Source organism: Equus przewalskii, chromosome 3 (genome assembly GCF_037783145.1).
Source record: "Equus przewalskii isolate Varuska chromosome 3, EquPr2, whole genome shotgun sequence".
Lineage (NCBI taxonomy): Eukaryota > Metazoa > Chordata > Mammalia > Perissodactyla > Equidae > Equus > Equus przewalskii.
The window spans coordinates 43,092,712-43,119,366 of NC_091833.1; the positions used below are offsets into that span (position 1 = coordinate 43,092,712).

Below are 26,655 nucleotides of genomic sequence, written 5' to 3' on the forward strand. Positions count from 1 at the left end.
GGAGATTGTAAATGGATTAATATTGAAAGAAGAAGGGAGACGAGATTAAAAGAAAAGATACTCAGGATAGACTGAGTTTTGCCACTTGAACTTTTTTCTTCTTATAGACCAGGCAAGCCAAAGATTGAAGATTGACCCTGCTCTTCTGATCTTAAGTGGAAAAATAAAATGTGTTCTGTTGGGTGTGTGCATTTCAGTGCTGTTCTTCTCCTTTCAGTTTATTTAGTTCTTTCAGTTCCTGGGGAATAAACCATTTATTTATATTTGTATCTTGTGGTCTTTGAAAGACACCATTCCACCACTTCTATCTCTGTTATCCTCCATGTTCCAGGATGCCAGCTCTTCCTTGTTGTCTGTTAGGTATCAGAAATGTAGAAAGCAACAAACTCTAGTATCAGCTTCTATCAGCATCACTCTAACTCATCCCCCAAGTCTGTGTACTGTTGAACCGCTGTCACACTTTCTTCCCAGAATCACGCTTTCATAATGGTCCGATGGTCAGACCTCCTTTTTCCTTCTTATTTCTTCTCATTTCTCTTCTCTCTTTGGACTAGAACACTAGGGAAAGAAAAGATGCAGTTACTCCCTCAAAGTATGGTTTCCATGTGCTGAGGACTTGATAGAATGAACTATTTTTATGAATGGAAGTACATATGCAATTAGGGCGAGAAAATTAATTTAAGCACTTTACGATGTGGATGACATTTTTATTCTATTGTTAGAGAAGTACTAGAAAAATTAAAAGTTTTAGAAAATATGTATCTCTTCGAAGATAGCCAAGAAAACAGATGTTTAAGATAAAAACATATTGGGTGTTATTTGTGAGTGTGCTGTGTTTTGTAAGTGTGGTTTAGAGAAAGACAGCCATCATTTTAAGCAGGTCCTCGGGATGCTCTGGGCTTTAGGCAACAACTTTCTCCTTTCTGACTCTGCCCTAATTGTTTCATTCAGGATTGCTGGGAACGCCTAGCTCCAGGGAATTTGTGGTGTTTCTCACTTCCAAGCATGAAAGACTTTCCTAGGAAAAGGCAGTGTGTGCGTGTGTGTGGGTGTGTGTGTGTGTTTGTGATCAGTGTCCTGCAGAATTAGTGCCCTCCTGTTTTATAAATGTGTTTTATTTCTGGACTACATAGCACTGATATTCTGCTTATCTAGCACCAACTAGTGTTATGAGTGTTAACACCACCAAACCGAGAACAGAAAATTACTGAAGACTCTAATTATAATGGGATAATTCTCTGTTATCGTAAGTTAATTTATAATGTTTTTAAAAACAAATAATATGCTTCTTCAAAAGGGTAAAAATTACTTCCGTGCATTTACAAGTAGACAATTGGCATGAAAGATAACTGAATTTCATTACAAGTTCACCATATATTTTTCCATTTTAGGAGCAAATTCATAAATTCACATTTGGAATTTGCAATAAGGAAAAATAGGCTAATTTACCTTTCTTTACAAAAATAATTTCATGTATTCTATCTTAGGGAATGCTTGACAGGCTTCAGAGAATAAACTTTTCAAACAATCCCAAAGAAAGGGAACCATTAGATTGTTAGCGTTTATTGACTCCCTGGCCTGGTGTTCTGGGTACTGGGGATTCAGAGTTCAATAAAACAGGGTCCTTGAGCATCTCCCATTGTAGTCTGGGAGCCGATTGTCCTGATCAGAATTCAAACTGATCTTTTTTAAGCAAACCCCCTAAGGACATGAAGGAGGCATGAGCTCCACTGGCAAACCCTCTTAGCTTATTTAGAATTATGGTTGAGACTTAAAGATAACTGTTCTCTCATGTATGCTCTGCTCTCCAATTAGTGCCGACAGCGAGCGTGTGCTCTGTTAGGCCGTCACTGCATTTAGCACTTTTCTGAATTAGGTCATGGCTTTGCTGGGGCAGCAGAGGGAGTCACTCTCAGAAGAAACATTAAAATTACAGGCTGCAGCCACTTCAGGAAGATAATGGGGACAATAGTGAGGGTGGTGATTGAGCCAGGCTCTTGCCTTGCACTTTTAGCCTATATCTTTTTTAGTTTGACTTTTATATTTGCAGCAGTTAAAAATAAACCTGTTCACATTTCCCCACAAACAAGAAACCCTGTTAGCTCATTTGGATAGCCTATTGCATTAGTAGTAAAGTTCTCAGCAAACAATTATTGTGCACTTACTATGTCCCAGACTGTGTGCTCTTTGTTAGGGACACAGAGTTGAAGGAGAGAGTTTCAGCCCTCAGGGAAGACAGACTTGTCAGCCTGTAATTATAATTCACTTTCTGAATCTAGCAGTGGGCACAGGTATGGGACTTTCTAGATTGAAGCCTCCAGAGATGGTAAACATAGGTCAGGCTAGGGTTCCAGTGTGAGTGGTGGTGGGGAGTTTCCAGGTTTCTACACAGAGCAACTGAAGAGTGGTAGTTTGGTTGGAAGTGGGATGTTCTTAAAGCCAAGTTTGCATTGTGACTGTCTTCTATTAAATACTACTTAGATTTAATATATGCTGGTCTGTCTTTGGGGAGGCACAAGCTTAAGACTCTTAGTGATGTGTGCCCATTCAGCCAGTTAGTTTATTGGCTACCACTGTCTCGTAATCCTGCCTCCACCATCTCCTAGCTGTATGGCCATGAGTGAGTTAATTAGTGTCTGTGTGCCTCAGTTTCCTCAGATGTAAAATGAAAGTAATATACACTGTTGTCACGTTAGGATTGAATGAATTAATGCATGTAAAGTATTTAGAGCAGTATTCTTTGGCTTCCAACTCTGTAAATCACTGGCAAAGAAATCTAGAAGTTAAAGAAATTAAAGGTCAATAGTTTTGAACTCAGAGTGGAGATTGCTGCTGACACTGCTTTCCCCAGGGCAGCAAATGGAGCTGTCTGAGGAGACGTTCCACGGTGGCCCACTGCAAACTCCTGGGCTGTGCGTGGTTCTTTGAACAGCCTGTGGGAAGCTCTCTCCCTTCACAGCCTCATTTCTTCCTTTCTGCTCTCTCTGGGAAAGTTAACCTAATACTCGCTCTCAAACTGCCGTGTTAGGTCATTGCCAGTTAAGTCCTGGCTATAAGCTCTACTCTTGACTTTCTATCTTTATAATGAATATTGAAAGATAACTTTTCATAAATCCATAAACACTTTTATGAAAAAAAAAAAAAGGTCAAGCCCCAGGATTTCAGATAAGGGTTTGGGGAAAATCAGCATTTTATGCAAATTCAATAGTTTTCTTAAAAAAAAAATAGACACAGTGTATAGTTTAAAGAACATTGCAAATATGTTAAAACAACCCAAAGAAACATATGGAAAAATAGGTTGACTTGAAGGCAAAGCAAATTCACCAGGACTTTCATATATTCAAACCACACTTGCAATAGAAAGTTTTAGTATCACAATTTAGAACAACGTGGACAATCTAGATAATGTATATTTTGAAAGGTTCACATTTAATTACTTCTACTTGTTTAATGGTTATTGGTATTTTTTTCATATTTGATGCAACTGTTGTTTTCTGGCTAACTTGTAAGATAAAACTAGAGATTTGTGGGGCTTTTTATGTTGTTAAACTTAAGACAGATCTTTCTCCTACAGTAGTTTCATTCTGCTTTTAATTTTTGATTGCCTGGTCTGCACTTACAGAGCCCCAAATTTCTTACTCTCTTTCTTTTTTAATGTAACTTCTTGTAGCTACATATGGGCCCTTCTTTGACTTCATATTTTATTTGTTTTCTTTATTGCTTTTGTATTTGTGGAGGATGGCTCTATGAATCTGAGACCTGGGTATTGTCCCAGTATCACTTACTTCAAGGATGTTTGAACTAGAACAGAAACTCAGTGCTATTTTTTATGCAACTTTTTTGAAGTAGAGTAAGTTTGCCTTGAGCGCTATTAAAATACTAGCCTCTTCTTTTTCTAGTTCTTAAAAAGAAATCCAATAATTGAATAATTTATAGTTTCTCATTTTAAGTATTTGTCGTCTCCAAATTTATGGAGATTTTAATAACAAAACATTTGATAGTAACAATTTTATGAGCTAACAAGATCAGAAATAGTAAACATTTTTATCTTCTCTACCCGATTAGACTTCTCAGAAGAATTTCTACCTTTTCATGAAAACCCAAAACATATATTAAGTTGCAAATACTTGGACTCTTTATGAACAAAATGTTATAAAATATTGTGTTATAATTTCAGAATTTAAAAAAGTTTGGGGTTGAAGTTGTAGTATAGTTTCTCAATTTCGGTATTTCTGCCCCTCAAAAAGTTGCTCCCTTAGGATTATATAATGACGTTTTGAAATATACAGAAGGATGTTTCTAGATTTCATAGGTGCTTAAAACATATCTAGCCTTCCACTCAGAGTTCATTGTGTTAGAGTTACTGTGATATTCATTAAATTGAAGTTATAATTTAGAAAGTGAGCTATAGCTTTGAAAGTGCCCTATATGCAGATATTTGTCCTTATGTCAGTAATCCTTTATTAGCAGTGAGCTGTGGCAGATGTGAAGTCTAACATCCGAAAACCCCCGTGTTTGGGGAATACCGTGTTTTCCTTAAATAACCGACCATAGCTCATTGCCGGTGGGTGGTGGAACGTTGGGGACAGGAGCCAGGTGGGCCCTGATGATAGTGATGTGCCTGCTATGGTTCTGACTTTGACTGTGAGGGCCCAAAGCAATCATGGTAACAAATGATGTGGATTAATCAGATTTAACTCCAGAGTGATCAGTCATCTTTATTTTAAAATGTCGTGAGGATAGGGGTTTTGCCTCTGTTAGTCATTGTCATTTGGGTCCTGTGGCTAGTTTCATTTCTCAGCAATTATGAGAGCCATAAAAATGCCTCAGGTAGATGAACATGTGTTATCTGCTCTTCTAACTAAGGACGTGAAACAACAGAAACTCTCTCAGCACATTTAACAGGTTTATTGATGAGCGCTGCCATTTCTCAGTTTTAGTCAATGTCTTAATTGATTCTTTAATCACGGACTGCTTGAACTCAACTATAATTTATTGTTTTCTCTTTTTTTCCTATTCAGAAGGAAAACCTTATATATGAACATTCTTTTCCAATAAAAACAGATTAGTGCTTGCATATTAAAAAATATTTGCAGCCCCGTTGTAAGAATAAATATGTTCCTGAGTGGAAATGCTGGCGTTTTTCAAAGTTCAAGAAAATCAGCATATACAATAATATAAAAGAGCAGCTAGAAGTAAAGTATACCGTTTGTATAGAAAAGTAATCACTTTAAATTAATTCATAATGTACTTTCTCTTAGACAACAGAAGTTTACTGCAGAATGGTAGGGGGTGTGGTATAATAATATCCACTTATAATTATAGGCATAGTGAATTATATTGATAACGTAAGATAAAAACTAAAGGGAGCAATTTTAGACTATTCTATTCCCTATGAATTTGCAACTTTGCTACTTGTATTAAGATTGAATATTTTAAATCATTCTAATATCTTTTTGGAATTTCAAGAACCTAAAAAAATCCTTTCAAAACTAGGTCAAAGAGGACTCTTTAGCAAATGGTATTCTCAAAATTTACAGGAAATAAAAATGATAGTGACAAAAGCCCTGTTGCTGTTTTATGATACGTGATTTTCAGAGACCTGTGTTATCTCTAATGTAGACCAAATAAATAACCAAATTACTACCACAACAAAACTTCATGATTGGGTGGACATACTAAGTAATGGTAATTTCACTTTGAGCATGATGTCTGTGTGAAATATGTTGACATTTGAATTTAGCTGTTGATAAAGTGAAAATGATATATTTTATCTTCCATTGACTAGTTTGCCAAATATACACATTGTAGCCACCCAGTGGAAGTGCGCAAGTTTAGCAAGAAGCAATCTTGAAGTCATTCTGAATAAAACAGTAATTACGTTGCCTGTCATTTTCTTTAGCGACTTTCCTTCTTTCTTCTGGATCGTCCTAAGAAGATGAAAGAGTGTAAGGTTTAAAATGTGTTACGGATCAATTTCAAGGGTTGAAAGAGGCTAAGACATTTCCCTCCCAGCCTACTACAGCCCTCGCCAGCCAAGCACGCAGCTTGGTGGAAAACAGAAGCCCATTTCAGTAACTGCTCTCAGAAGCTGAGGAAAAACAGGCATGTTCAAATGATTTGTTAGTTGTGCTATCCAGAATAGAGACCTAAGATCAGTATCTCATCATAATATTATGCAACAGGCCCTTTGACTTCAAGCTTTTGCCTAAATAGAGTCTTGATCTGCACCTATTTCAATTAAAATAGCAAAAGAATTTAGAAAGTATTTAAAAGGTGTGTATGGGAGAGAAGTTAGATTTGGATTTTACTTGGAACTATTTGGGCAAGACCTGTTTGTGTGAGAAATCTAGACTTAAATCAGTGACACACTGATACATTGTATCTGATAGTATATTCCACTAGTGGAATATATAATTAATCCTTCAGTGGTCTTTATAAAGTGCTTTGCTATCTCCTGAGCTACTCTGTTAAACAATGTTGTTAATAACAATACCAACGTTGTGTTTTAAATCTCACCTGTACATCAGAAATGGATATCATTCTGAGAATTATATTGGAGTTCTCAGGGACAATTGTCCCAGAAAAAAATCTGCTTAAGTGGAGTTTTATCTTTCGTATAATTATAGTACATTAAAAAAATGTTGCCAATGTCTTTCTCTTATGTATTGATCAAAATGTATATTTATTTTTGTTTATATTTGCATCATATATATATATATGGAATTAAAAGGACCACAGTGAAGAAAGTTAGAGTTTAATTACTATAACATGATGAAAAATATAGAAAGATGGCTAGGAAAAGTTTCAAAAATAGCTATGTTTTCCCATTAGGGATGGGGGTAACCAGTTTATTGGATTTATTAGAAACGACGTTCACATGAAAGATACACACGTCATTTTTTATTGAATTAAATAACTATGGAATTATTTCCTAGGAGGGTATTTCCAGGCAGACTCTTAATGAAATGAAGAGTTACAAGTAGTAGACAAATTTAGTTCAGTGATTCTCTGTGAGTATACACACGCTTGCACAAATTGTGTGTGCATGTATAACTTTTTTTGTTTTAGGAGAGTTCATTTTCAAATAGCCCTGGCGATATCCTTAAAAAACAAACAGAAGCTATCAAACAAATAAAAACAAAACTTTTTTACTTGTGAAAAAATTCATAAATGTAGTCATGGAATAGGGAATCAGATTCAATCACTGGTTTCTAACTAAAAAATTATGTCCTTTCCTGCAAAAAGTGCGTTGCTCTCGGCCAGTAGCGGAGTCATTTACATAGTGCACAGTAGAGATGCCCCATCCTCATTTGTGCAGTGACTTATCTGATAGAAACAAGTTTTCTCCTGTTCTCCAAGTGACAGAGACTAGGGGATCTCCACTTTCACTAGCTTATTGCAAACACGTGGAGGAAGACTTCCGTATTTTCCTACACAGTGGACTACAATTTGTTGACTAAAGGAGAACGTCAGCTTTCCTGCATGCACTGGTAAAAATCCTTCATTCTCTCTCGGGGCTTTTTCTCCAGGAGAGACAGCATCTCCCCGGTAAGCATCCTGCCTGAGGTGACCTCTCATGTGGGCTGATTGAAGGAGAGGTCAGTTGTCTTGCTCTTCCCTGAATTCCGGGATGATATTTCAACTTCTTAATCAAATAGAGTTATGTTTCCAGGGTGCAGAATATATGATTGTCTTGGACTCGCTCAGATGCTGTGGAGGTGGCTTTATTTCCAGGTTTCTCCATTATATCCACTGAAAGCTTTATTTAAATGAAGAAAGGTAAAGTTAATTGAGGGGGAAGAAAGGTTGTTGCTAATGAAAGGATATACAGAATTTCATTCTGGATAGAAGGATGACGTACTTCGTTGCTTATATTCAATATTGTATTAAATACAAGTTAATATAGAAATATTTATATAATACCCCAATATATAAATATACATTAATTATTACCATACATTTCTACATCACTTGGCATTGCTGAACTAGGCTTTTAAAAGATGCAAATAAGTGCTCGTGTTCCGAAAATTGTTTTGTATGTTCTCTATCATACATATGATACATTCATGGACTGTACAGGGTTTTCATAGCAATTACGTAGTATTCTGCTAAAATAGCAAAGTAAATAATAGTGCCTCGCAAAGTTTTGTGATTACAAGTCTAAATGCTAATGAAGGATGTTGCCTGTTTAATGCAGAATTGCAAGGTTAAAAAGAGGGTCTTAAAGATAACAGTGGATTCCAGAGTCCTTGAGGTTGTTTTGCAGTCATGACAGTCACTAAATTAAGGAAAGGAATGTTCAAACAACACACTTGAGGAAAAGTGATTTTTATAGAAAGGAGCCATTTCTGCTAATAGCCAGTAACTGCACGTAACCCTGCTGACATTAAAAGCCCATTAGCTAAGCCCAGTTTAAATAGCAGCTGATGCAGTGTCAGCTAAATGTACACTGGAATGTTTCATATAATGCAGTAAGAGCAGTTCTATCATTTTTTCTAAAACTACATACATTAAGTAAAACAAATGTCATCTGATAGTAGTGGCAGGGCTGCTAATAAACAGGCAGAGATTTGTGATGAAACAAAAGTAACAGTCTATATAACAAGAAGATAATAAATGGTCGTGATGGGTTTAAAAGGGATCCTTTGAGAAAAATCATATGGAGAAGCTTAAGCTGACATCCAGAAAGCGCTGTTTCCATAGAAGCACATATTAACGTGCACTAGTTTGAGATATTCATTTAAAGTAAAGTAATTTTTTACTATTAGCCTCCATGTTCAGTTTTTCAGTGTATTTTGAAACAATAGGAAGCCCCTCTTAGACTGTTCTGTGTGTAACTGGGGGAGTGCGGGGGGCAATCCAAGGCAACTAAGAAAAGAGAACAAGTGAAAACAGAGGCATAACTTCTTATGTGTTAATATTTTAAGGTGATTACTCTGATAATAGTTTTGAAAGCAATGTGATGTTGCTTGCAATGGCGTCAAAGGTTGAAGCGTCCATATAACGCGCCCTCCCCCCACCCCCACCCCCCCGCCGGCTTTTCTATCTTTTGAATATTTTCCAATTTCCATTTTAATCATCCGAAAAACAAAAGGTTTTACTGAAAATTATATTATATTATATTAGTTCATCTTAAAGAATTCTCTAAGTGTTCTGTTAACTGTGAGACCATGGTGGAGGTGAAGTGAGGGCTGCTCTGTGATCTCACGTGTGAGTCCAGCACAGGGCAGTCATTCATCAGGGCTGCCGTGCTCACACCACTGTAAAGTATTAGGAGAACCTCCGTGCCGACCACCCCCCGTTATCAGACCATTAGTGCAACCCTCTCCAAGCAGCAGTTGGGAGGGGAGCCCTGCTTAAGCTTATGACCCCAATCACTTGGGCATAAGCTTTGTGCATATTTTCACAATGGTCCCTTGAATTCTCATCACGCTTTCTAGTATTCAGAATTATTTATCATTCTAACCTGGAATTTATTTATAAGTCTAACCGGAGATATATCTTTATTTATTTATTTCAATATTAATTTTTCTTTACATGATTAAAAAAACTCACATAACTCTGCATTGCTTGAAAGGGAAAAAAAGAAAGAAAAAAGAAGAAAATTACTATTTCATCATAATGGGGTGACAGAGATGTCCCTTTTATGTTCACAGATTTTCATACAAGCATTTCTTAATAAAATCAAGAAGGACTCTTTGGTGTTGTTAACTGGTCTAATTCAGTTCAGACCACTGAAAAGGCTTGTTTTGAATGAATGGGAAGCTTACATTGACAGAATTTATGCAATTAAATTCCTAACCAAAATCCCATTTACAAACATATTGCATGAGGGACTTGATGAATAATCTCGTCTTTCGTATGTAACTCAAACATTAATAACAGATGGAAATATGCCTCAGTTCAACCAGTGGGCTTTGATTTTTAATTCTAAACCCACTTTATGTTTTCCATATTAAAACATCTGTTAAAAATGACTATTTTCCGTATGTTTTTCCTTTTCTATTGCATAAAACTTAATTCTATTGCAAGATGAAAAAAGAATGTCATTGTATTTGGCCACACAATAAATTTGTGCACATCTATGAACTAGTATTATGAAATTGAATTATGTTGAAACTAAGATGATGCTAGACTGATTGAAGTACAACAATTATTACATTAGAATTGGAAAAAAATTACCCTGCAATGTTAATATACTGTTACTTTCTTGGATAGTTTTACAAGTGTATCTTTTCTTTTTTGTATGAAGAATTACGTTTTTAAAAAACTTGCGTGAACGTGATATATAGTATGGTTTGATTCTAAACTGAATTTATTTATGCTTGAAAAACTTTTTTTAAAATAATCTTTAATAATGTCCTTTCTTTAGTGTAATTGTCAGGACCGTGTTTAGTGAATGGTTTTAGATCTTTCTCTTTTTTTCTTTTTTGCAGTTTCCCATTTCCTTTTTACAAGTGTTAGGGAATTAAAAATATTACATGTATGCATATGTGTGGACCTGATAATTTCCTGACATAGGAAATTAATCAAAATTCATTGAAAAAAGTATTCATGTCCGCAACCAAGAGTATTCCTGTGACAGCTGTGCTAGGGAAATGCCAGCCGTTACATGAGTCTCTTGGTAAAGGTGAATACACTACTAAACCCTAAACTTGCAAATTGCATGTGAGGTTAAAATCTCTTAGTTTCACTCCACAATTGCCAGTAGAATATCATCATCATCATAATATTCACATCATAGGATTGTGAGGATTAACAGGATTATCAAAAGTGAAGACTTGCTGTTGTATTTTCATGATGTAAGTCTGTACTATACAGTGATTTCCATTTGGCACTCCTATGAATGTAATTAAATATATCACAAGAATGAGAGGTTTGCATTCATTTGGGGGTACCATCAGGTGGAAACATGTCATATGAATCAACAAAAGCGTATTGTCAAAAGGTAAAATTCTTAAAAGAAATTGGTAGCTTTTAAAATCACATTTTTTATACCCAGTTAAGTTATGAAATTTTAATTGTACATTAAAACTCTTGGAAAGTCAACATGTTTGTTTCAGTTTTAAGGACAAGCAAGTTTAGATGATTTCTTTTTTTTTCTGTGTTAGATTCTGAATCTAGAATATATTCCATTAAAACTAGTGTCTAATAAACTTCAATAGAAAAAAACAGTTTATACTTTTTTCAATATATTTTGGCTATACTTGAAAAGACAAGTATTAGTAAAAAGGCTGGAAAAAATTACCAAATCCTTTGCTTTTTGCTAACATTTAAGTTCTTTCCTGAGGAATAGAAACAACTAATCTTCTTCACTTGTATCAGAAATTTTAACACACCAAAGCATTTACTGATCCTACGATAGGACCATTGCGTAAGTAACAACTTTATTTTGAAAAAAGTCTGGACATAGAAAATGCCCTCAGCTCAGACAGTAGTCAGTATTATCTTTTTTAGTTCACTGTGACATTAAATAATCCCTTTTGTTCTTTTGTTTTATATTCTTTAAAATGCTTCATTTAAAAATTAAAATAAGACAAAACATAAAATCCTTTTTCCTCAAAATGTGTAAACTTGATAGGAAGAACTTAACCCAAAACATTTATAACCCTAAATAATGCAATTGTGGACCTTGAGCAAGCAGAATATAATAGATGCAGTAACTAAATATACAAACAAGGACAACTCATTCACCACACAAAAATGATACCCACACAGGAAACACCGTGTGTTTAATAGGCCCATTGAACACTGGTTCCTTTGTAATTTCCTTTGTCCAAAAAGCAAAGTTTAACACTCTTGGTTTTTAACTCTGTCCCTCCTTCCCTCCCCCATTCCCCGTAGTGCAGCACCGTAGGAAACAGCCTACTTTTTAAAGGGAAAATTAATAAGAACTCTGGAATCAAGAGTGTGGTTTAATCCCTACATAATTATAAAAACCTCTTATCTTTATAGGATCTTATTCCCTTTAAAGAACCCAACAGAAGCAACCTAGAAGTCTTCTAATGATTGATTAAACTGCTTATTTAGTTTTTCTTGCTGTATATGACATTTGGTTTGTAGTAGTTTTCTTTGAAGATTTGCAAGGGGAAAAAACCACAACCACTAAAAAGATGGATTGTATTTATAACCTCTTTTCCTAGGCTATACTTGTTTTTCTGGGTTAATAAAGATAAGCTTCTCAAAATTTTAATTTTCTGGACATTAAACTGTCTTAGGAAGTTTTGCTGTGTGATTACTGATGTGTTTTTATTTTTTTGATTGTTATGAACAGTATCACTTTTGTGTAAGAATGTATGTTTATTTGTAAATATTTTCTTGAGGGGGGAGGGGAGCAATTCAGAAAGCCAAGTTGTTAAAACAAACAAATAAAAAATTAAATTATTTCTGGGCCAGCACGGTGGCATAGTGGTTAAGTTCTAGCGCTCCACTTTGGCAGCCCAGGGTTCCCAGGTCCAGATCCGGGGTGCGGACCTAGCACCACTCATCAAGTCTCACTGTGGTGGCATCCCACCAAAATAGAGGAATATTGGCAAAGATGTTAGCTCAGCGACAATCTTCCTCAAGCAAAAAAAAGAGGGAGATTGGCAACAGATGTTAGCTGAAGGCCCGTCTTCCTCACACACACACACAAATTTAAATTATTTCATAGAGTCTCATATATTTACGTGTTTGCAAACATTTAAGCATATTCAACCCTTTAATGATGTTATTTTAGAAAATATGACATATGTTACCTAAATGTGTTTCACATAAGTTCATTTCTCTCAACTGGATCACTGAAGAAGGTTCTTCCTGCTTCCTGTCCTGCTCCACTCTCCTCTGTCCTCCACACAGAAGCCAGGCAAATCCTAATGAACGTCATCTGTAGAGCTCTTTTTCTTAAAACTCTTTGACGGCTTTCCATTACGTCTAGAATCGGATCTCAACTTCTTATGGTGGCTGACAGAGAGATTTGTTCTTACACCTCATGAGATGGCGGCTGATGCTCTTTCTTTTGCTATGAACAAGTGTTAGTCTCTCATGTTCCATCCCTTCCTGCTGGCTGACTTCTTTTCTCAGTTTAGATCTTCATTCCTTCATAAAGCTACTTTTCACACCCAAAAGTATCACTCTTTCACCTTCCCTGTGTCCCCAGCCAGCATGTCAGTGTGAAGAGGGCATGAACCATGTTCATTCTGGTATCTGAGTATGTGACATGGTGCTTGACACACACGGTTGGCATGTCATGTAGACATTTTGAATGATGTTAGATGAATGCGTATTTTGTTCATGCATAAATAACACATCTTTGAGGGACTTTTGGTGGCTACTCCTGGTGTTAGAGTTAGAACTTTCTAGGTTCTCTTCATCACTCACTTTTGAGAGCTACTGGATAGAGTAAGCTGAATATGAAGTTGTAGGTGGAAAACAAGGAAGTCTCAGGAGTGAAAGTTTCACCATCTCTTAGGTTCTGCCTAAAACGTCAGGCTCCATACACTTACTTCAGAAACTAGCTTCAGATTGTCTACCCTGTAATTTGAGGCTGTTAAGTAATAAAGAACTTGGATTCTCTTGTAGTTGAAGGACATAAACCTCAAACAATTGATGAGTAAGCAATGTAAGGACCATTCAACTCTAATTGGTTTGGTCAAGTTGCCTAAACACAGAATTGGGACTTAAAGAGGTCTGCAAGTCAAACAGTACCCCACTGTCCCCCAGAGAACCTTCCCAGTGATTCAATTGTAGAATTCTATCATATAGAATATTGCTAAAATAAGTTGACTTTCTATTGGGTGAAGAAATTTTATTTTATATCAGGATTACTGTTGTATCAAAAATTGCCCCATACAGTATTTCTTCTTATTTCTCTCCACTACGAAGTAAACAAGTCTCTTATAGAGTATGTGTCTCAGTCTGTTTGGGCTTCTATAACAAAATACCATGGACTGGGTGACTTATAAACAACAGAAATTTATTTCTGACAGTTCTGGAGGCTGGGAGTCCAAGATTAAGGTGGTAGGTAAGGACCCACTTTCTAGTTCATAGACAGCCATCTTCCCTCTGTGTCCTCACCTGGTAGCAGGGGCAAGGGATCTCTGTGGGATCTCTTTTACAAGAACCCATTCAGGAAGGCTTCACCCTCATGACCTAAGTATTTCCCAAAGGCATCACCTCCTAATACCATCATCTTTGGGGATTAGGATTTCAACAGAAGAATTTGGGGGGGACACAAACATTTGGACTGTAGCAGTATGATACTATGAATATGAGCTGAATGGCTGGGGGGCCAGTTTGCGACTAGAGGTAGAGCGGCCCAGAGTCAAGAAAAATAAATCTGTTTTTGGGTGCACGTTCACCCCATTTGTTTCCCTATAATTGTCTATTGTCTGTAAGTTCTTTAGGTAGGACCACAGCCTACTATCTTCAGGCAGGATATTTTATTTGCTAGGCTAGGAAATGGTACAGTGAAATGTATCATTATCAAGCGTTATTGAATCAGATATTCTCATAAGCACTGTTAAGATGACCAAAATATGTTATGGATTATGCTACACTGCCAGCAAAGAGGAAATTATAACAAGTAACTGCTTCTTTTTTGTTAAGACTTCAGTAAATGCAGACCCAACTTGCCCTGAATAATTACCGCAGAGAGCTATGCAGTGGTCTCTAACTGGTAGTTGTTTGTAATCAAGCAGCCTGAATCCTGCCTTGACACAAAGCAGAGGAAGTGGTTCAGAGACAGACCTGTAATTATCAGCAGCAGGTGCCCATAATGGAATGCCAGAGAGATGTTTAAAGACTCAAATATTACTTTAGGCAAGACTTCAAGACTGTCAATTTAGACCAAAAGACATCTAAACAAAAACTAGCTCTACAGCAGTATTAAAAGAAGATTTCTTTGGAAACAAAAGAAAATGTAATAAATTCCTTTTATGCAAATTAACCTCTTCTTCCATATGCCTAAATATTATCAAGATGCGAAGTCTGAAACAAGACTGGACTTCATTTTTGGAAAAGGGGTGATTTAATAACATTAGACATTTTTTGGTTATTAAAAAATTTGTTTATGGTGTAAATAAAGATTTACTCTTTATTTTAATAAGTAGCACATGAATAAATTGAATGTAAAATTAGTTTCTTTTCTAAAATGAATTTTCATGGCTTCAAAGGCCATCAAATCATTGATTTCATAATCATGTGTGACCAAAAATTTTTATTTCAATTACATAAGTTACTCTTCTCCGTTGTAATTTTATGATGAAGAATAAAAACAAAAGAAACTCTGCATTTAAGGCAACCCAAAACTTTCACATACAATTTAAAATTTATTAGTATATTATATATTAATTTATTAGACATTTGCCAATTGTGGCACAAAATTTCTCCCTTCAGTGATAGCATTTTTCAATTTTCACCCTTTTCTAAAAGAAATAAAATACCATTATCCTTTCTAAGTGGTACTTAGAGAGAATAATGATCCATACAATAAAGTCTATACAATAAAAACTTGTAATCAGGTTATAAAAGAAATGTTAAATTTAAATTTATAATACTGGCTCCCCTTTAAGAAATGCACTTAACTAAGTTGTTTTGATAGTGCACTATTATTTTAATGTTCTTCTTTCATCTTAAACTGTACTCCAAAGGCTGTGGTTTATATTAACGTAGAGGAAATTCTATTATATAATAGGCATAGACAGACTAGAGAAACCCAACAAAATAAAATTGCCTGGGTAGTTTGTTACATTTCTAAATAAAGAATTTTCTTTTTCTTTTTCTTTCTTTTCCAAGTACACATACACTTTTGCTGGTTTTGTGTTGTGGGAGTGAATGAACCTCATGGAAGCTAACACATTCTAATGGACAGAGGAGTCATGATACATGTGTATGACCCCATTCATTCTCAGATTGCTTAGCACATATTTTTGGCAATATTTGTTTTCCTGCCTAATGCTAACATAAGTTTATGGCTATGAAAACAAGTGGAGAAGTCATTCATTCATTGCTCTTGCCAGAAATGCCTTCAGCTCCCACAGTAGTTGTGTGTCAAGATCTTGCCCTACTTAAAAGGAAGACATAAGATTTATTCTGGAAATTTACCAGGACAGGCCAGCCCTCAAAAATATGGAGGAAAAGAGCTCTGTAGCTAAATTAAAATAAACTTAAGTCACACTTGACGTATTGTGCTTAAGATAACTCCATCTAAAAATATATATGCAGGTTGTAGAGGGTCTCAGTCCTTGTTCAAAGTGGACACCAAATATGGAAGAGAGATTCAAGAATTACCTAAAAACAGATGAATAAAAGACAGTTGAAGGGCCAGCCCCATGGCCTACTGGTTAAGTTCAGTACGCTCTGCCTCAGCTGCCTGGGTTCGCAGGTTCGGATCCCGGTCATGGACCTACACCACTGTCAGCCTGCTGTGGCGGGCGACCCACATATAAAGTGGAGGAATATTGGCACCGATGTTAGCTCAGGGCTAATCTTCCTCAGCAAACAAAAGAGGAGGATTGGTAGCAGATGTTAGCTCAGGGCTGATGTTCCTCATTAAAAAAAAAAGGTGAATAAAAAAGGAATAATATTTTCATGATTTGTCACTTATCTGCATATTTTGACTTACTTGGAGTTCTTTTTTTCCTCATGTAAATTAACCTAAGCCTGACTTAGGGCCCGTAGTTTATGTAAGTGTAAAAAAGCATCTGAGTAATTGCCTGCATTCTAATGAAATGTAAAATTTACATGGAGGAGAAAGAAGTGATTAGAACTGGTGGATGTTAAAGTTAGAATATATTTCTAACTATTTTAACCTGCAGTATATTTTCTCAAACCATGGTTCAGTTTAACTTTTTTTATGGCAAAAAAAATCCAGGACAGCTGAGATAATTCGGGAAATATTAATTGCTATATCGCAGCAAGGTGAATGAGAGAATAGTAGAACATATGGTTCCTGTCTTTAGGAAACTTAAAATCTTGTTAGGAAGATAGAATATCACAGATAGAATATCTAAACTACAAGATGGCAAATTGATATAAAAATATTTTGAAAGAGATGAAAGGAGAGAGAAGTGTGATTTGGTGCTAGAACTTTCTGCTGGGATAAACTCTTAGCCAATTTCCAGAAAGGAATAAAGCAATGTATCTCATGCTCTCATGCTCTCACTTAACTGAGAGGCCAGTGAAAATGTTTTGTTATAGCTGTGCGGGATTCTGTTCTCTCTATACCTCTTCACATTTTCCTCCACTTTCAATTTTGAAAGAAATTCTTCCCTCTGGCTTTCTCCAATTAACAGCTCTTGTCTTTGCCTTGAAGTGAAGAGTTACAGAGCCCTGGTCTCTGATTTCTTGCAAAGCTCTTTGCCTTTGCTCTCCCGGGGCTACATTACATTTCTGCAGTGCGAAATGAGTCTCCAATCCAAATGTAGCTGTTTTATTACATACTCTGTAGCTAAGCTGCTTTAGGCCAGACGTTACCGCATCTCTCAGCAGCAGAGTTTGAGTTTGTCAAGTTGTACAGGTTTGTCGTCTCCTTTTAAATGCAGTTTTACATATTTTAAAACTTGTTTGGATTTTGAGTAATGGTCTCCTTGGTGCTCTGATGTTTACAAAATGATGTCAGTGCTTGAAGGTAGAGGATTGCCATGGTAGATATTTCCCCTTCTCTTCAGAGGATATATGGAGGGGAGGAGGACCCATTGCCTGAATCTCCGTGGGTGGGAAAAATGGATAAACACAGGCAACCTGCAGAGCTGCTTCCAAGTCAATTGTAGAAGCTTCCATAATTAGCCAAAATTCTTCACGTAACTTTAAATTGAAAGTGCCAGAGAGATTTATGTGAAAATTCTGAAACTCAGAATTTAAATTCAAAAGGTAAGAATGTCTTGCTTACCGTCTTTCACAAATGTTTGAAAATATAGATAAATAATTGATAGATATTAATTTTGAATTTGGTAGTGTAATAGGTTTGAGAGCTGTAATGTCCTTACTTAGTTCTCTTTTAGTAAAGTCTTTTAAACTTTTTCTTACTGTCTTTGGTCATTTGGAGAAACTAAGAATATTGCTAGGGTAAACAGTATAGGGGATGCCAATGAATATTTCTGAAGTTCTGGTATTTTCCGGTTTTAGAAATGTGAAACAAAAATGTGGGAAGAATGTAGGAGAAGAGTGTAAAGTGATTTTGCAGTAGAGTGTTACAGCCAGGCATGTGGTGGATCTTAGTGAAAATTTCGAGGTAATTGTATTAAAAAACACACATACAGAAACTTTAGTATTTTAGATTAATAGAAAAATCACCCCCATGCTCCCAAGTAAAGTCTTCATAATTCTTAACAAACACTAGTCTTATCTGACCTGCTAATTATGTCTATGAAAATAGACAATTCGTTTTTCCTAAAATATATGAAAATAATAATCATAAAAGCAATTAGGAATGCTTTACTGTGTTAAATGTTATACACAAAAATATATATTGATACTGTTATCTCTATAGAATTCCAACTTGAAGACCATGAAGAATGATACAGTGGCTGAGAGCTACTCTAATATTTCAAAAATCCTAAGGTTGCACAGCTTACCAAATAGGAATCAGAAGTCTTTCTTTAATTTGACATTATTAACTTAGTTTGGTGAACACTACTCAGAAGCCCTAATTTGCAGTCATGTATCTTTGTGAGTAAAAGTGAATTAATCTGTTATTTCTCGTTGAATACAGTTTATTAAGTAGTTGGTATAATGCAATGTCAAAGGCAGGAAAATAGAGGAAAAGTCCGAAGTAGTGTGAAATTTGAAAAACACTGGTTTTTTTTATATTAATACATGTGTTTTTATCATTAGTTATTAAAAAGTTGGAATTGAAGCTGGCCGTATTCCTTGAATTGAGTTCAGTCAACTCTTGTCACTTGATTTTATTTATCTGAACTTATTTGTAGAGTTTTTATATTGATTTTTTAATATCGTCACTTGACTTGAAACTTTATCCTAAAAAGCCGTGATTCTGTGCCTAAATTAAACACACGTCTTGGTTCGTATTATTGGTTTCTTCAGTGCTACGTTTTCTTTTAAAAAGACTAAAATTGAACTCTCAACTTCCTTTATTCACGAAGGAATTAATGCAAATAATTATTCTTTTGCATTTTTGTTGTTAGTTCATAATGTTGGTAATATAACTATGTTAGGATCATTTTCCCATCCACGTGAGTAGTTTCAGAGATCCCAAGACAGAGCAAAATTGACTTATTGTGAAAATATTATTTCAACTTTGGAAAATGAGAGGCCCATTTAGGGCCCATATTCAACTTTTTTATTTTAACTTGAATTAACTCATTATACAGTGTTTGGAATATTGTTCTTTTCTGGTGACTGTTTAAATAGTTTTGGCTTTAATTTTGATTTTAAGACACAAATTTAAAACTTCATAGATATTGCAAGTAACGCATTTGTTTTATTTCTAGTCTAGTTATTTTAACCTGTTTCTAATTATTGTTCATTAAAAAATTTTTTTCGTTACTTACCTAACCTAAATTTAAGTATGTCTTGACTAAAATTTGTGTACAAGTGTATTTACTTATATTTGGTTTGGTAAACTCTTTTTTTGAGCATTTTCTCAATTGGGTACAATCTTATCATTGAACATACACGTCTGTCTATCTGCAGTGTGTTGAATAAAAGACCTGATGCGTTATAGTGACCCAGAGGTAGGGAGATAATTATTGCGTAAATTAGGTCATTTTTGTGAGTGAATGGGGAAGCTATTAAGAATTATTTCTGGATAACAAGCATAAACTGGGATTGTCCTGGGTAAATGGGGTGCATAATCACCCTCCCAGGAGACTGCAAGATCCCGCAGTACCTTCTAAATCACTCAGGGGAAAAAGTGAGTTTATATTCATAGTGGTTTTAGAATTAAATATACTTCATTCCGTGTTTTTGGAAAGTTATTTCCCTTTCGTGAAGTTGAAGAGGATAATTGATAAACCAGAACAGCTACTTTCTTGCCCGTGTCTACTAACCAAGAGAGCGTTACCTGTGCACGCACACTCTTCTGTGAAGCCATTTGAATGTTTTATTAAAGGTATTTTGGGAGGTAAAACAGTTTGCTTGCAGTAACAGATTATTTTTTTTAAGTAGTAGAAATCAAGAGTTGTTTTTAAAAACGTAGAATATATTTTACCAAGATTGGTTTTGCCTCCTTTTCTCCCCTTCTTGCTCGTTGTCATTCTACTACTGGGAATTGGCACCAAATAGCCATCTGCTTTCAGAGGCTCTGTCAACACATTCATTTTGGGAAGCTCCGTAGCTACTCAACGACAGAGCACAAAACAGAGAAAGCCTGCACTCTAACCTGCTATAAGTTGGTTTACTTGTCTTGGTTGATTTCTACTTCAGAGCATGTTGAAATTCAACTGAAAGGGTCAAAATGGATTTTGGGACTGAAAAGAAGTAATATTTCCAAATAAGTATCTTGGACGTAGGCAAGGTATATTTGCTATGTGTATATATCTCTTTGTTTTTAGAAACAGTCTTAGCTCATTGATATGAGAATTGCATAAGGCTATTTTTTAAAAAGTACTTACCTTGCATGAGAATTTCAGTGATACATTTTGAGTTCCATGTGTTCCACATCCTTTTATCTCGTGGAATTTACAAAAGTTGTTTTATTAAAAATTTCTAGAATGAAAAACACAAAAAGAATAAATAGTGGTTAAATAGCCATAGTCTTCAAGTTTCAAAATGTAGTTCTGCAATTGTAAGAGGATAAGGTTGGAATTTTGCTCTAGAAGACTTATAAAACAGATCTAATTTACTTTAGTACTTGAGAATTCATTGGTATTTTAGGAAGAAGAATAAACTTGGGGAAACAATTAGTTATATTTACTCAGTTAGAACTAATGCAGAAGGCCAGCAACACAGGGGAGGGCATTCTCGAAATTGCTACTATTATGTATGTTATACTTCCTTTTGGCATTTGAGCTTCCAAATGTATTCCATCAACTCTGTGTGCAGTGTTTCTTTTTTTGACAGGGGCATGTAGAGGGAGGGCTTTTTCTAATTCAGCCAGGCTTCATGACCCACTAATTTGGCATCATTTTTTAAAAAGAACACATGAGAAGCTAAAACCCAGATGGGGAAGTGACTTGCCTTGTGTTCGGAAACTTGACCTACCCAGAACATGTATTTTACAGATGAGGAAACAGACCCCTATGGAGCCCGGAGTTCACACAGGTGTTAATGTAGACCTGGGACTACAACTCATGTCCCCTGGCTCCCAGTTCCAGCTGCTTTCTACCATGGAGCACTACATCTTCAGCTGCGCCCATGCACGTTTGTATTTCATGCCTCTGAGTCTTGTTCTTCCTGGGCAAATCCAGTGATCACAAGCTCCAGTGCCTACTGGGACCAATGAGGTTATGTGAGGAACTGGGCTCAGTGGAGGGTGACAGATTCTGCTGGGGACCGTGGCAAACCAGAGAGTACAGTCCTGCCTGACGAAAAAGGCTTCAGGTCCTCCTTGCAGGAGAATGGGCCTGATACGGGGACAGCTTCTAGTTTTTCAAGAAAAGCCGGAAATCTCAATTTTTATTTGAAATTTCTCAGGCAGCACAGGCCAAAGAAAACTTGCATGCAGGTGGGCATTTGCCAGCTGCCTGCCAGATTGCAACGTCCAGTGAAGTGCGTGTTTCCCCTCTCCCTAACCGCAGCAATTAAGAATAGGCCCAGTTGCTTAAAACACCCAAGGTGCCATTTATGCATTCTCTCTTTCAATCCTCTCAACAACCCAGGGAAGTACTGAAGATGAGGAAACTGAGGCTCTGCCAGTTTAAAGTAATTTCTAAAGTCCAACAGCCAAATACAGGGCTGGGATTGAAGCCTTGACCTGTCTGATCTGCAGCTTTTAACGTTACCCTCACACCCTTGAGCCTCCCTGATGATTCAGCCATCACTGGTTGAATTAAAGCTACTGGTGAATCTGTAGTTTTCCAAAGTCCATTCAATTCAGCTTTCCAAACATGTATCGCATTACCACTATGGAAAAAGCATTGTGTGCCCTGAAGCTGAAGGGTAACGTTGCATAAAGCATGATATTTGGCCTGGTGAACCAGCCAGGCATAAACTAATAATTATTTTAAGCATGGACCGTGATAATTTCTAGAATTTAAGTCACATCTCTGGTGTAATAAATTTCTAACTGCTTATTTAGTTGGCTCCTATCTGGGTTGATATATATTTCTTCTCATTTTTCTTCTGGAAAAAAAATCAATAAATTATTTGTATACCTCTAATAGAGGTGAAATTAAGGCTTTTGAAAACCTTTTTAGGGGAATGATATTTTTGACATTTATTCCTAAAGATAACATTGCTTCAATTTGATTTATTGTGTATTTGGAATTGGAACTCTAATTGACTGTTTACATTTGATTTTTTTTTGCACATCATTTTAACTGCAATTATGAAAATTCTTTTGTTAATTATCTTATTCTTTCAACTTTGAATACAGTAGCATCATTGTCAGTTTAGTGAAACTAGTATAATCATTGTTTTGAAAATTTCTAATATTTTTATTACCTTCTCTCTCTCTCTTCGGTACAGTCATGCATTCTTTCACAAGGTTTACCCATAATCAATTGCTCAGCCACATTTCATTCCGACTACAACCATAACTTTTCGTCTGTTCTAATGTCTGTTTCTGCTACATGCAGAGATGATCAGTTATGTCAAAAGAGAGGTGATGGGAGATCTCTAAGGAGCGGCTGCAGTGGATGCTGTTGGTTCCCTGTTCTGATCTCCTTTACTGGCCCAGTGCACGCATCCCCCAGCTGCTGTGATGTTGGCGGCTCAAGGCTCACAGCTGTCCCTTTCCCCAAAGAATTGCCTTTGGCTGAACCAGGGGCTGCCTTGCCTGGTAGGTTTCCTCCAGGTGGGAACAAAACTGTGGGCAGCTCATGCTTCAGAGCTCCCTCTCCAGAAAGCTGAACCCTGACTCTAGTTGAGGCCAGAATTTTGCTTAGCTCCTCCTCTGTCCTCTCCTGTTCCCTCCCTCCCTTTCTCCTGAGAGTGTCCTTCAGTGGGCTGCATGAACTGAAGTTTCTCTGTTGGGCTGTTCTTTGAGCGAACCCAAGCAAAGATAGACCCCAGATCCAGCTAGTGTGGTTGAAATACGCTGTAATTTACTAGATGTGCCTACAAGTCAGGGACCCTTTAATTTCTTATTCTTTGCGTGGGTCCCTTGTGTTGCTCAAAACTAGAAACTATAGAAGACTTTGGAATCTTTGAATAGAAGAATTATGAAAACGTAAGACTTGGAATACAGGCTGTTGTCCCCAGCAGAGTCTAATATAGATACAAATTCACTATGAGGAGAGAAAGAAAGAAACAGTTAAGATTAAAATCCCGTAGTGATTTTAAGAATTCTGCTGGGGGTTGCAATAGCCCTTTATGTTGAAGGTTAATGGTGGTAACAGAATCCACTGTGATTTGGGAGGTTGACTATCAACTCTGAATTTTAAAAGACTAGCTGCAGGGCTGGCCCCATGGCCGAGTGGTTGGGTTCCAGTGCTCCATTTCGGCAGCCCAGGGTTTCACCAGTTTGGATCCTAGGCTCGGATCTAGCTCTGCTCATCAGGCCACACTGAGGTGGGTCCCACATAGGACAACCATAAGGACCTGCAACTAGAATCTACAACTACATACAGGGGTTCTTTGGGGAGAAGAAGAAGAAGAAAACAAGAGAGATTGGCAGCAGTTGTTAGCTCAGGTGCCAATCTTTAAAAAGAAAAAAAAAGACTAGTTGAAAATGCAGGACATTTTCTTTTCTCCATGGGCTTGGAAAAGAACAAAAATTAAGCGTTTTTTGATAGGTGTTTTTTATGTTAATAACTTCTTCATAAAGATTACGTTGTTAAAATTTTAATGACGCCTCTTTCTCTGCCTCCTCCTCTCTTTTTTCCCTCCTTCCCACCCTGTCTCTCTCCCCTCCCCCCCCCCATCTCTCACACACACAAGTGGGTGCTTTCTCTCTCTCATACCTTCTTTCAGAATGGCTTTCATCCAGCCTTGCCTATTTTTATTGAAAAAATATTAGCATTGCACTTTAGAAATGATTATTTCAAGCCCTTGGCCATTTGTAGGGTACCAATATATGAACAAATATATGAAATATATTTTTTGTTTTCAATTCTTTTATTGAAAGGGTATTTTCCAAATATGGTTTTACATATAATTTAATATCTGGAAATCAAATATATAAACTATGCCTTTACAGAATGCTTAAATAATATCTTTTTTCACATGGAGCTGTTCAGCCAGGGACATATTTGTAGATGATCTAGGAAAATTGAATATGATGTAGATATAATATTAAATTAATCCAGAAATAAATTACTGGAAAAAATTTCCTCATTTTTTTCTTAGAAAAAAATGCACATTTCTGACATTTATTTTCAGTTTGATATTCATTAAGTTGAATTACTCAGTTTGTAACTGCCGCTTTTCTCATTCACCATGCCAAGGCCAAATTGAATGATAAAATTAAACAGAAAATTATGTTTACTTTTCCATGATTTACTCATTTTGTTTTCCCTTGCATTCTGTGATGTATAAAAACGGGTAGGAACTTTTAAAAATATACGATTATTTCTTTCTAGAGTCCACAATTTATCAAGTATTTTGGAAAATTTATGAAGGTCTAAGTACCTTTGTCACATTTTTCCCATGATGTTTCTGCTGGGGTCCAAGACAGAGAGGAGAATCTTTGCCTTTTAAGACTACATAGTAGCAAAAGTACCAAAATTATCAAAAAGGAGCATATACTTTAAGTTTTTTCTGAAAAATCGTTTTTTTTTAAAGATTTATTTTTTTCCTTTTTCTCCCCAAAGCCCCCCAGTACATAGTTGTATATTCTTCGTTGTGGGTCCTTCTAGTTGTGGCATGTGGGACGCTGCCTCAGCGTGGTTTGATGAGCAGTGCCATGTCCGCACCCAGGATTCAAACCAAAGAAACACTGGGCCACCTGCAGCTGAGGGCGCAAACTTAACCACTCAGCCACAGGGCCAGCCGCCAAAAAATCATTTTTTAAGTACAACTTCCTTGATGACTCAAGAAATCTCAGTTTCATGTTGTTCCATTTTCAGTCATTTGTCCAGAGAGATAATATCTTTTTATTTTTATTTTTAACTCTTTTGGTAAGGCAGATTGGCTCTGAGCTAACATCTGTTGCCGATCTTCCTCTTTTTGCTTGAGGAAGATTGTTGCTGAACTAACATCTGTGCCAATCTTCCTCTATTTTATGTGGGATGCCACCACAGCATAGCTTGACAAGCAGTGCTAGGTCCTCATCCAGGATCCAAACCGGTGAACCCCGGGCTGCCAAAGCAGAGTACATGAACTTAACCACCATGCCACTGGGCCAGCCCCATGAATATCTCTTTAGATCAAAGTATTTATATCAGATTTCAGGTGTGAAATTCTATCAGGTTTTCACTATTCTGGATTTTGGAGTTTGTAATAGTAACTAATATAACCTGAACAAATACAATGTCAGTCAATCAATCATAAAAAATGAAAAATTGGGGCTGACCCGGTGGCGTAATGGTTAAGTTTGCATGCTTGTAGTTTGCAGGTTTGGATCCCTAGTATGAACCTAGCACCACTCCTCAAGCCGTGGTGTGGTGGCATCCCACATAAAACAGGAGAAGATTGGCACAGATATTAGCTCACTGACAATCTTCCTCAAGCAAAAAGAAGAAGATTGGCAACAGGTGTTAGCTCAGGGCCAATCTTCCTCACACACACACAAAAAGAAAAAGATAAGTCTTGAATTTTATTCTTAACTCAGGTTTAAATCTTACTTGCGATAATTCCCATCTTTTTGTCTTGAATTAATTCAAGTATCTTAGAACAATGACACAACAAAACATCAATACGCCTATAAATATATTTCATATTCTGTATGTGGAGGTGGTGTGATCTGTAAAGAACTCTTAGAGATCTCTTTCTAAATGGTATCTGGAGACCTGAGAAACTGTGTGACTTTGGGAAAGTCAATTTACCTTTTGGGGCCTCCATTTCTTCATCCATCTGAACACTGTGGGGAGTCGGCAGAGATGCCTGTATGCTTCAGCTTCTCTGAAAGGCTCAGCGTCCGTCTTGGCCTTGCTGGTAGAACAGTTGGAGTTTGTGTGATTGCAAGGGGAGCGGGGACTGGGCTGTCTGGGTTAACGGCTCCTCTGGGAGTGGAGCTTCTTCATTGTGAAGTCAGCATGTTCCAAATCCTCTTTATAAATCATTTCTATTAAAGATGCAGACATTCACTGCTACGCAAGACAAAATACCTTCAACTAGGTTTGCAATTCAGGTTTTAAGGTAAGTAGGGCAGACAGTGGAAGAAATGGGAAATTCATAAAAAGTCTCCTCTTTCTGTTCCCTTATGCATTCTGGACAATTAAAACCCTTAATGAGTGCTCCCATGATTCATTCCGTCACTTGTGTTGACACAGGAGGGTGTTTGCTGTGAGGCAGTCAGGCACGCAGGTGGGTTGTACCTACTCCAGTCACTTCCCGTCACCTTGTTGCCTCACTCAGCACTTGGAAGAGGAAAGGCTTAAAAAAAGGAAAGAAAACAGGGCGTGTGTGTGTGTGGAGTGTCTCCATGTTTGCTTTTCTGTTGAAGTTTTCTGA

The 26,655-nt window shown here is 36.6% G+C and overlaps 1 protein-coding gene and 1 long non-coding RNA gene across 5 annotated transcripts in view; one reads left to right on the forward strand and one right to left on the reverse strand.

Moving 5' to 3' along the window:
* LOC139082518 (uncharacterized) lies at window positions 1–26,413 on the reverse strand. The gene is made up of 3 exons (XR_011538607.1): window positions 26,028–26,413; window positions 20,556–20,649; window positions 1–558 (listed from the first exon to the last, which is right to left on the reverse strand). It is a non-coding gene; the product is annotated as an uncharacterized lncRNA (long non-coding RNA).
* The window catches only part of UNC5C (unc-5 netrin receptor C), a 357,794-nt gene that overhangs the window by 3,199 nt on the left and 327,940 nt on the right, over window positions 1–26,655 (forward strand). The gene's annotated exons all lie outside the window — the stretch shown is intronic.